The sequence below is a fragment of the Rattus rattus genome, chromosome 9 (genome assembly GCF_011064425.1).
Source record: "Rattus rattus isolate New Zealand chromosome 9, Rrattus_CSIRO_v1, whole genome shotgun sequence".
Lineage (NCBI taxonomy): Eukaryota > Metazoa > Chordata > Mammalia > Rodentia > Muridae > Rattus > Rattus rattus.
The window spans coordinates 40,134,902-40,143,783 of record NC_046162.1 but is presented as its reverse complement, the minus strand read 5'-3'; positions in this window follow the sequence as shown (position 1 = coordinate 40,143,783).

The window sequence follows — 8,882 nt, the reverse complement described above, 5'->3', positions numbered from 1 at the left end:
TCTCCAGCCCCATTGCTCGTTCTTTTTAAGACAGAGCCTTATGTAGCCCAGACTGACCTCAAACTTACAAAGAAGTCAGAATTGACCTCCAACTCCTGATCCTCCTACCTCAGCTGGCTGAGAACTTTGAGACCACAGGCATGCACTACAAGGCCTGCCTACAAATTACTTTAAAAGAGAGAACTATTAGAGCACATACCTGACACTTTATGATGGGGCGAGGTGTCACTCTTTCAAAGGCCAGATCCCACAGCCTGTCAGGATCAAGCCTCCCTTCAGCTCTGTGTAGGAGAGACTGTCTGGGCTGTGACTTCACATTCTCAATTTATGATACCTGGCTCCTCCATGCTCTCTGTGACAGACTCCATGTTGAAGTAAATTCTGTGTTGAGACTCCCGTCAGTTCCCACAAACTCTTATTGCTGGAGGGAGTGCTCTGAAGAGATTTCTCTGGTCCCTCTCCCCCATTCATCTCATGTAGCCTTAGCTGGTCTGGAACTTGGTATGTAGATCAGGCTGATCAAAAGCTTGCAGAGGGGCTGGAGAGGTGGCTCAGCGGTTAAGAGCACTGACTGCTCTTCCAGAGGTCCTGAGTTCAATTCCCAGCAACCACATGGTGGCTCACAACCATCTGTAATGGAATCTGATGCCCTCTTTTGCTGTGTCTGAAGACAGCTACAGTGTACTTATATATAATTAACTAAATCTTAAGAGAAAGAAAGAGGGGTTGGGGATTCAACTCAGTGGCAGAGCACTTGCCTAGCAAGCGCAAGGCCCTGGGTTCGGTCCCCAGCTCCGGGGGGGGGGGGGGAGAAAGAAAGAAAGGAAGGAAGGAAGAAAAGAAGAAAGAAAGAAAGAAAAAAGCTTGCAGAGCTCCTCTGGCCTCTGCTTCCCAAGGGCTGGGAAATAAGGTTTGTGTTACAATGTCAGTATACAATGTCAGTTTTAGAACTCCCCCCCCCGCCACACCCACTCCAGTAGAGTCTATGTGACATGAAGCTCTTATGCTTCGTTTCTATCCAGAACAGAGGCATGGGCCTGGAATGGCTTGGCCTCCTGGAGGTCCCTGGCCATCTCCCTACAAATAGATGATGACCAGGGTCTATGCTTGCGGTGGAGGTGCCTTCTGTGTTTTAGCCTTGGTGATCTTAGCAACTTTAAGCCTGTCAACAATATCTGATTTTAAGAACATAGCAGTGTGGGAAGATGGTCATGTACCTTTAGATGTCTCAGGAACTGAAAGTTCAGAGAAGGAAACGTCTCACACCATCATGATCCTGATGAACTCAACGGCTGCGATGAATTCAACTGCTGTATCCATTAGCTCCCAGTAAATAGGAGAGAAATTAATTACAGTTACTAACAACATGGCTGTTCCAGAAAAGCCTTCTCCCTTTTGGATAAGTTTTGTTTAGCATGATTCAAAACAGTAATGATTCTTTTAGAAAGATCATAGGCAAGTTCCAACAAGTTGAACAAACTTAACAAGAGTTAACTATGGTTACAAAAGTTTCCTTGCTAATCTGAGGGGCCATAAATATAGAGTTTAAACTTTATTATGACAGAGATAAATGAAGAAAACATACCTGGTGCCCACAAATCTGGCAGTATAACTGCAGTTTTTTAAACTATTGTTTGCAGTTGAGAACTGTTTCCTAGGCTGTATGTTTAGCTTTCCTCTTTGCGGCGGGCATTTGGTGGGGTAATGAATAAGAGCTGGATGATTGCCAATTATGACGCACCTGTTCTAACTGCTTAAATCTATGCCAAGAAGTAAAGCTTTTTGCAGCAGCACATACCGCGAGTTTGTGTCTGTCTGTCACGCCGAATCCCTTCTCTACCTGAAATCCAAGCCTTGGTCCCTCTGCTGACACACTCCCCTGGGTAGTCTGTGGCACCCCCCCCCATATATCACATGACTACAGTGGCATTAGATTCCCTGATGTTGGAAATAAAGGCAATCGTGAACTACTCCATGTAGATGCTAGGAACCACATTCTCTTCCTTTGCAAGAGCAGCAAGCATCTTAATCTCTGAGCCATCTCTCCAGCTCCATTCCTCAGTTTTCCAAGAGATAGGTCTTCATGTAGCCCGTGGGCTTTGATTTATTGTGAATCAAGATGGCCTTGAGTCCTTGATTCTCCTGAGCTCTATCGACAATGGTGAGATTACAGGCATGTGCCAGGCTTCTTCGGGTGGAACATGGCCTCATGCACACTAGGCCTGGACTCTACAAAATCTTTCAGAAGCAGAGCACACTTTCCATGTTCTTTATTATGTTTTAATACTGCTTGACAAGTATCGATTAGCCAGGCGGTGGTGGTGCAGACCTTTAATGCCAGCGCTTTGGAAGCACAGGCAGGCAGCGTGGTTTGAGGTCAGCTTGGTGTACAGAGGAAGTTCCAGGACAGGCAGGGCTACCCAGAGAAACAGTCTTGAAAAAACAAATAAGTGTATCTTTTATTATGTGTGTGTACCTGTCTGTGCGTGGGAATGTACACATGTGGGTACAGGGGTCTGCAGAGAGCTGGAGTTGCCTGATTGGGGTGTTGGGAAATGAATTTGGCAAAAGCAGAAAAAGTTGGCCAATCTCTTCAGCCTGACTGATTGAGACAGGATCGCAGGCAACCCAGACTGGCCTGGAACTCCATCTGTAGAGGATGTCCTTGACTCTGGTCTTTTTGCCTCTTCCTTCCTGAGTGCTGAGATTACACCTTGATTTCTTAACGTTAGAATGTGTGGAGTTTCCCAGATAGTACACTAAAGAGTTGCTGTGTTTGCTGGGTGTAGTGATGCTTGCTTGTGACCCCAGTGTTCAGGAGAGACAGGAAGACAGACTGAAGGCTGGGTGGTCAGGGTTACCCAGTGTGAGACTTTGTCTCAGAAAGCTAGTGTATAGTCATGTCACACTTTATTTGGCCAACAAAAGGCCATGGTTTTGTTTTTGTTTTGTTTTGTTTTGTTTTTGATTGTCAATTTCTTTTTTTCCTCCCATCTTTATTAACTTGAGTATTTCTTATTTACCTTTCGAATGTTATTCCCTTTCCCGGTTTCCATGCCAACATCCTCCTTACCTCTCCTCCTCCCCTTCTCTATGGGTGTTCCCCTCCCAATCCTCCTCCCCTTACCTCCCTCCCCACAAGAATCCCATTCACTGGGGGGTCCAGCCTTGGTAGGACCAAGGGCTTCCCCTTCCATTGGCGCCCTTACTAGGCTATTCATTGCTACCTAAGAGGTTGGAGCCCAGGGTCAGTCCATGTATAGTCTTTGGGTAGTGGCTTAGTCCCTGGAAAAGGCCATGTTTTAATCAGATTTTTCTTGGATCAGTTTGTTGTATTAGGTCAGGGCTAGGTAAAGCATCCAATGCTGGGTTAAAAATTAACTACGTGGTCAGGAACAACTTGTTCAGGCCTTTCCTCATCATTGAGAGACACCGATATACTTTCTTCCATTTCTTAGATGTTTACATAATGAGCCTATTGTGTGTACTGATCAGATGATGTCAAGGGTCCTGGTGCTGTTCAGTGTAGTTCAGTGGGTAGGGTACCCACCTACCATGCCAGAGGCCCCGAGTTCCGGCACCACCTAAACTTACTCTGTGTCCTCTCCTGACTCCTTGTCCACTCCCCCACTAGCCAGGTGTCACTGCCATGGGCAAACTTCCGTTGTTCACTTACAAAGATGCACAGGAACTTTCTGATTTTTCCTCACCTTGGCTTGTACAGCCCCTCCCACTCAGGATGTTTCTCTTCTTCCCACCCACTCTTTTTTTTTTTTTAAAGATTTATTTATTTATTGTATATGAGTACACTGTAGCTGTCTTCAGACACACCAGAAGAGGGCATCAGATCTCATTACAGATGGTTGCTGGGATTTGAACTCAGGACCTCTGGAAGAGCAGTCAGTGCTCTTGACTACTGAGCCATCTCTCCAGCCCTTCCCACCCACTCTTATGCCTCTGGTTCTTCCTGTGGTTGGAAACTTCTGTGAAATTCGGAAGCCCTTGGGGTCCCACTACTAGACCATCATAGAATATCATGATTCAGAAAACAGTTCCTATTTTTATACGTTATTCTTTCTGCATGGTTGGTGTTTTGCTTGCATGTAGTCTGTGTGAGGGCGTTGGGTCGCCTAGAACTGGAGTCATAGACAGTTGTGAACTGGTATGTGAATGCTCGGAATTGAATCTGGGTCCTCTGGAAGAGTAGGTAGTGCTCTCAACTGTTGAGCCATCTTTCCAGCCCCCCAAAAGAGGTTCTTTTTTTTTTTTTTTTTTTTTTAAAGATTTATTATATATACAATGTTCTGACTGCATGTATGCCTGCACACCAGACCTCATTACGGATGGTTGTGAGCCCCCATGTGGTTGCTGGGAATTGAACAGTCAGTGCTCTTAACCTCTGAGCCATCTCTCCAGCCCCCCAAAAAAGTTCTTAATGCTGCTCATTTAAAAATAAATCAGGGGAGGAATCAGAAGCCCCCAGGAGGCAAGCCACTTTAATCAAGCCATCTAATCCTTTCTGTGACAAAGGAGGATCGTTGGTTGAACACCTTTGGAAGTAATCTCATTTTGATACGGTCTCATAAAGTAGCCCAGGCTGACCTTCAGAATGTGGCAAATCTCCTGCCTCTGTAGACATATATTACATCTTGCCTATTTTTTTTTTTTTTTTGAAGTTTAAAGTTCTCTGAATAGTATAAGATTTGAAATGCTGCGGGTTGGGATTTGGCTCAGTGGTGCGCTTGCCCTAGCAAGTGCAAGGCCCTGGTTGGTCCCCAGCTCAAAAAAAAAAAAAAAAAAAAAAAAAAAAAGATTTGAAATGCTACTTTAGGGGGTTGGAGAGATGGCTCAGCAGTTAAGAGCACTGACTGCTCTTCCTGAGGCCCTGAGTTCAAATCCCAGCAACCACATGGTGGCTCACAACCATCTGTAATGAGATCTGATACCCTCTTCTGTGTGTCTGAAGACACTTATAGTGTACTTATACATAAAATAAATAAATATTAAAAAAAAGAAATGCTACTTTAGTAGCTGAAGGAAAGAAAAAAAATCTAATATAGATAAAAACAAATTTAATATAGGTTATAGGTTACCAAGAATGAAGTAGGGGCTGGTGCTGGGACTCAGGGACAAAGTGTTTGCTGGGAAGGTCCTGGGTTCAGCCTCCACCATCACCACACAAAAAACCTGAAATCCTTACATAGGAGTCCCCCACCACCTTTTCAGCTACAATTAAATTGTTCAAATATCTAGAAAGAAATATGCATGTATCTGGAGGCTAAAAGAGTTTTCATTGAAATAGCTGTTTTGGAAATGTGGGAGGTTAAAAATTTCTGCCATCTTTGAAGGCGCGGATACAAACTTCAGATTTAAACAGAGAACTGGGTCTGGGTGAGAGGTCTGTATACTGAGGCAGGCTTGGGGAAGCATGGTCTGGTCGGTCTTTATCTAGAGGAGAGGTCTATGGGACAAAGCAGGGAAGTGTGATCTGGTTGGTCTCCGCCTAGGAGACATTCCATGCCCACGTCCACAGAAAGACAAAGGAGCCAGGTGTAAAGTGAAGGCTGGGTACCAGGACTTTAAGGGGTTTTTTGAGGCAGTGTTTCTCAGTGTTTCTCTGGGTGTCCTGAAACTCACTGGGATTAAAGTCATGCACCACCACATCTATCAGTTTAAATTTTTTCAGTATTTATTTGTGTGTGGTCATCGTGGCTCACACGTGAAGGTCAGAATGTGGGTCCTGGGGACAGGCCTTTCTCCACGAAACCCTCTCACTGACCTTTAACCTGTCTTTATATTTACTTTTTAAAAAAGTATCTATTTTGGGGTTGGGGATTTAGCTCAGTGGTAGAGCGCTTGCCTAGCAAGCGCAAGGCCCTGGGTTCGGTCCCCAGCTCTGGAAAAAAAAAAGAAAAAAGAAAAAAAAAGTATCTATTTTGAGACAATATCTCCTGTTCAGTCCTGTTTGGCCTGGAGCTTTTAGTAACCCTCTGGTTTCAGCTTCTTCAGTTCTGGGAAAACAGGCATGAACTATCTTTTTTGAAAAATTAAGAAGGGCTGGAGAGATGGCTCAGTGGTTAAGAGCACTGACTGCTCTTCCACAAGTCCTGAGTTCAATTCTCAGTAACCACATGGTGGCTCACAACCATCTGTAATGGGATCTGATGCCCTATTCTGGCATGTGGGTATATATGCAGCATACATATATTAAAAGAGCACTCATACATTAAAATATATATATATAAAAAAAAGAAAAAAAAATTTTTTTTTTTAATTTTTGAGGCAGGGTTTCTCTGTGTAGCCCTGGCTGTCCTGGAACTTTCTCTGTAGACAAGGCTAGCTTTGAACTCACATAGATCCTCTTGCCTCTGCCTCCTGACTGCTGCTGGGATTAACTATTTGTGCCTGTTTGTCAAACTATCACTTCTTTGATTAACTTTTAGTCATTCTGTGGTCAAAACCATCTAAGTACTGGCTCTAATGAAGGGCAGATTAATATAAAGTGACAGACCTTGAGTGACAAGCGGGGACGGGGGATAGCAATCACTCGATCCATGGGTTTATATAGCATTTCAGGTTTTGTAAATTTAGTCACAGTGAGTGACTTAGTACTAACCTTGATATATGTTTATATTCAAACTCAAATATATTTTAGCTATTTTTTCTTACATATATTGTACATCTTTTCTTCTTTAAGGATTTATTTATTATATATAAGTACACTGTAGCTGTCTTCAGACATAGCAGAAGAGGGCATCAGATTCCATTACAGATGGTTGTGAGCCACCATGTGGTTGCTGGGAATTGAACTCAGGACCTCTGGAAGAGCAGTCAGTGCTTTTAACCACTGAGCCATCTCTCCAGACCTGTACATTTTTCTTAAGATTTATTTTATGTATATGAGCACACTGTTGCTGTCTTTAGAAACAACAGAAGAGGGCATTGGATTCCACTACAGATGGTTGTGAGTCACAATGTGGTTGCTGGGAATTGGCCTCAGGACCCCTTGGAAGAGCAGCCAGTGCTCTAAAGTCACTCTTTGTACCTTTTTTCTTTTTAAGCAAGGCATACCTTTGTTTAGAACTGGAGACAATAGTGATAGGTTATTTTCCTGCCCCTCGTGAAATAAGCGCCAATTTAAATCAGATTAGATTAAAGGCAGGTTTATTGGGAAGTTCTGGTTGGACCAAGGACCAAGGTCATTTTAAGGGAGAGGGGCGATAGGGGAGGGAGAAAGAGAGAAAGGGGCACTGGCCCAGAGAGAGGAAGAGGAGGAGGTGAGAGACCAAAATGCTGGATTATATAGGGAGGAGCCTCTGGGGGAAGGGCAGCCCAGCCCCTGGGCTAGAAAGTTCAAGGTTGGGGGCAGGGTGTGCCAGGTAGGGACTGAGGGATGCTGGGAGAATTTGGAGGCCAGGTCTGCTTTGATGTGTAAAATATGCACTTCAATCCCTTGTCCCAGGGTCCAAAACCAAACATTTAGAAACCCAGGCTTGGGGTTGGGGATTTGGCTCAGTGGTAGGGCGCTTGCCTAGCAAGCGCAAGGCCCTGGGTTCGGTCCCCAGCCCCGGAAAAAAAAAAAAAAAAAAAAAAAATAGAAACCCAGGCTGCCCATGGAGAGGTACGGCCCAGCTCTTGAAAAGATATATGTTCTAACCATGTTTCTCTGTACTTTCAAAACTATGCTTTTTCAGTTGAAGAAATTTATTCAAACTTTAGATTCTCTTGTTTGCAGTTTGAAAGTCACTCCAGTTCCTCCTGAAATACAATTAACATTCTGTGAAAAGCTCTAGGTGAAGGGTGTCGGGGGAAACCAGGTGTTTCCTGTTCAACTCTTTCAGAACACACCAGGCCTATTGGTGGCAAGAAAAAAAAATTCCATGCTCTTCACGTGACTAGCACATAATAGGTCCATCCTCTCCTGAATCGGATTCAGAGGCTGCTCCTCACATGACTAGCACATGCTAGGTCTATCCTCCCCTGAATTGAATCACAGAACAGAGCACAGACACGTACTGAACCAGCCGACTGAGGGAAGGCAGCATTTAACTAGCCTAGACAACCCGAACACCTCAAAAGAGGCCAGGCGTGCAGTCAGTGCCATCAACATTGTTGCAGAGTTAATCTACGGCAGTTACAGTTACTAACTACACAGATCTCTCATTCTTTGTGGTGATGGCTATTGCCTTCCTCATCACAATCTTATGTCTCTACAGATCCTGGAGAGAAGCAGCAAAGGTTGGGCTTCAGAAACTGTCCTTGACATTGTTACCCCAGAGGCTGGCTGTGAGATTTCACTTCTCTGGAGTAATAGTTCAAAAGGCTAGCTCTTATTTAGATAGTAAAGTCCTATTTTAAAACTTCTGGGGCTGGAGAGATGGCTCAGCGGTTAAGAGCACTGACTGCTTTTCCAGAGGTCCTGAGTTCAAGTCCCAGCAACCACATGGTGTCTCGTAACCATCTGTAATAGGATCTGATGCCCTCCTCTGGTGTGTCTGAAGACAGCTACAGTGTACTTATACGTAATAAACAAATAAATAAAAGTTTAAAAAAACTTCTGGAATAAAAGTTTAACATAAAAAGGGCAGAGTAACTGGGGGATGGGACGTCAGAAGGGGGACACCTGCTGTCCACCTACCTACAGCCCCTTGGAGAGGAAGCACCAGGGATGGAGGCTGGAGCTGCGCTAGAGGAGGAGGCGGTCCTCAGAGGCCTTAGTCTTCTCGCTGCGTGGGAGAGCACGAGATGGCGATGCATCCCAGCATGGCCTCGCTGCCAGCTGAACCCTCTCCCGGACTGGCCCCTCTCTCTGCACAGGCCCGGGTGCAGCGCTGCTTATGCTAGCTGGTTGCCAAGACAACGTTCCATCTAGGTCCTGGGAG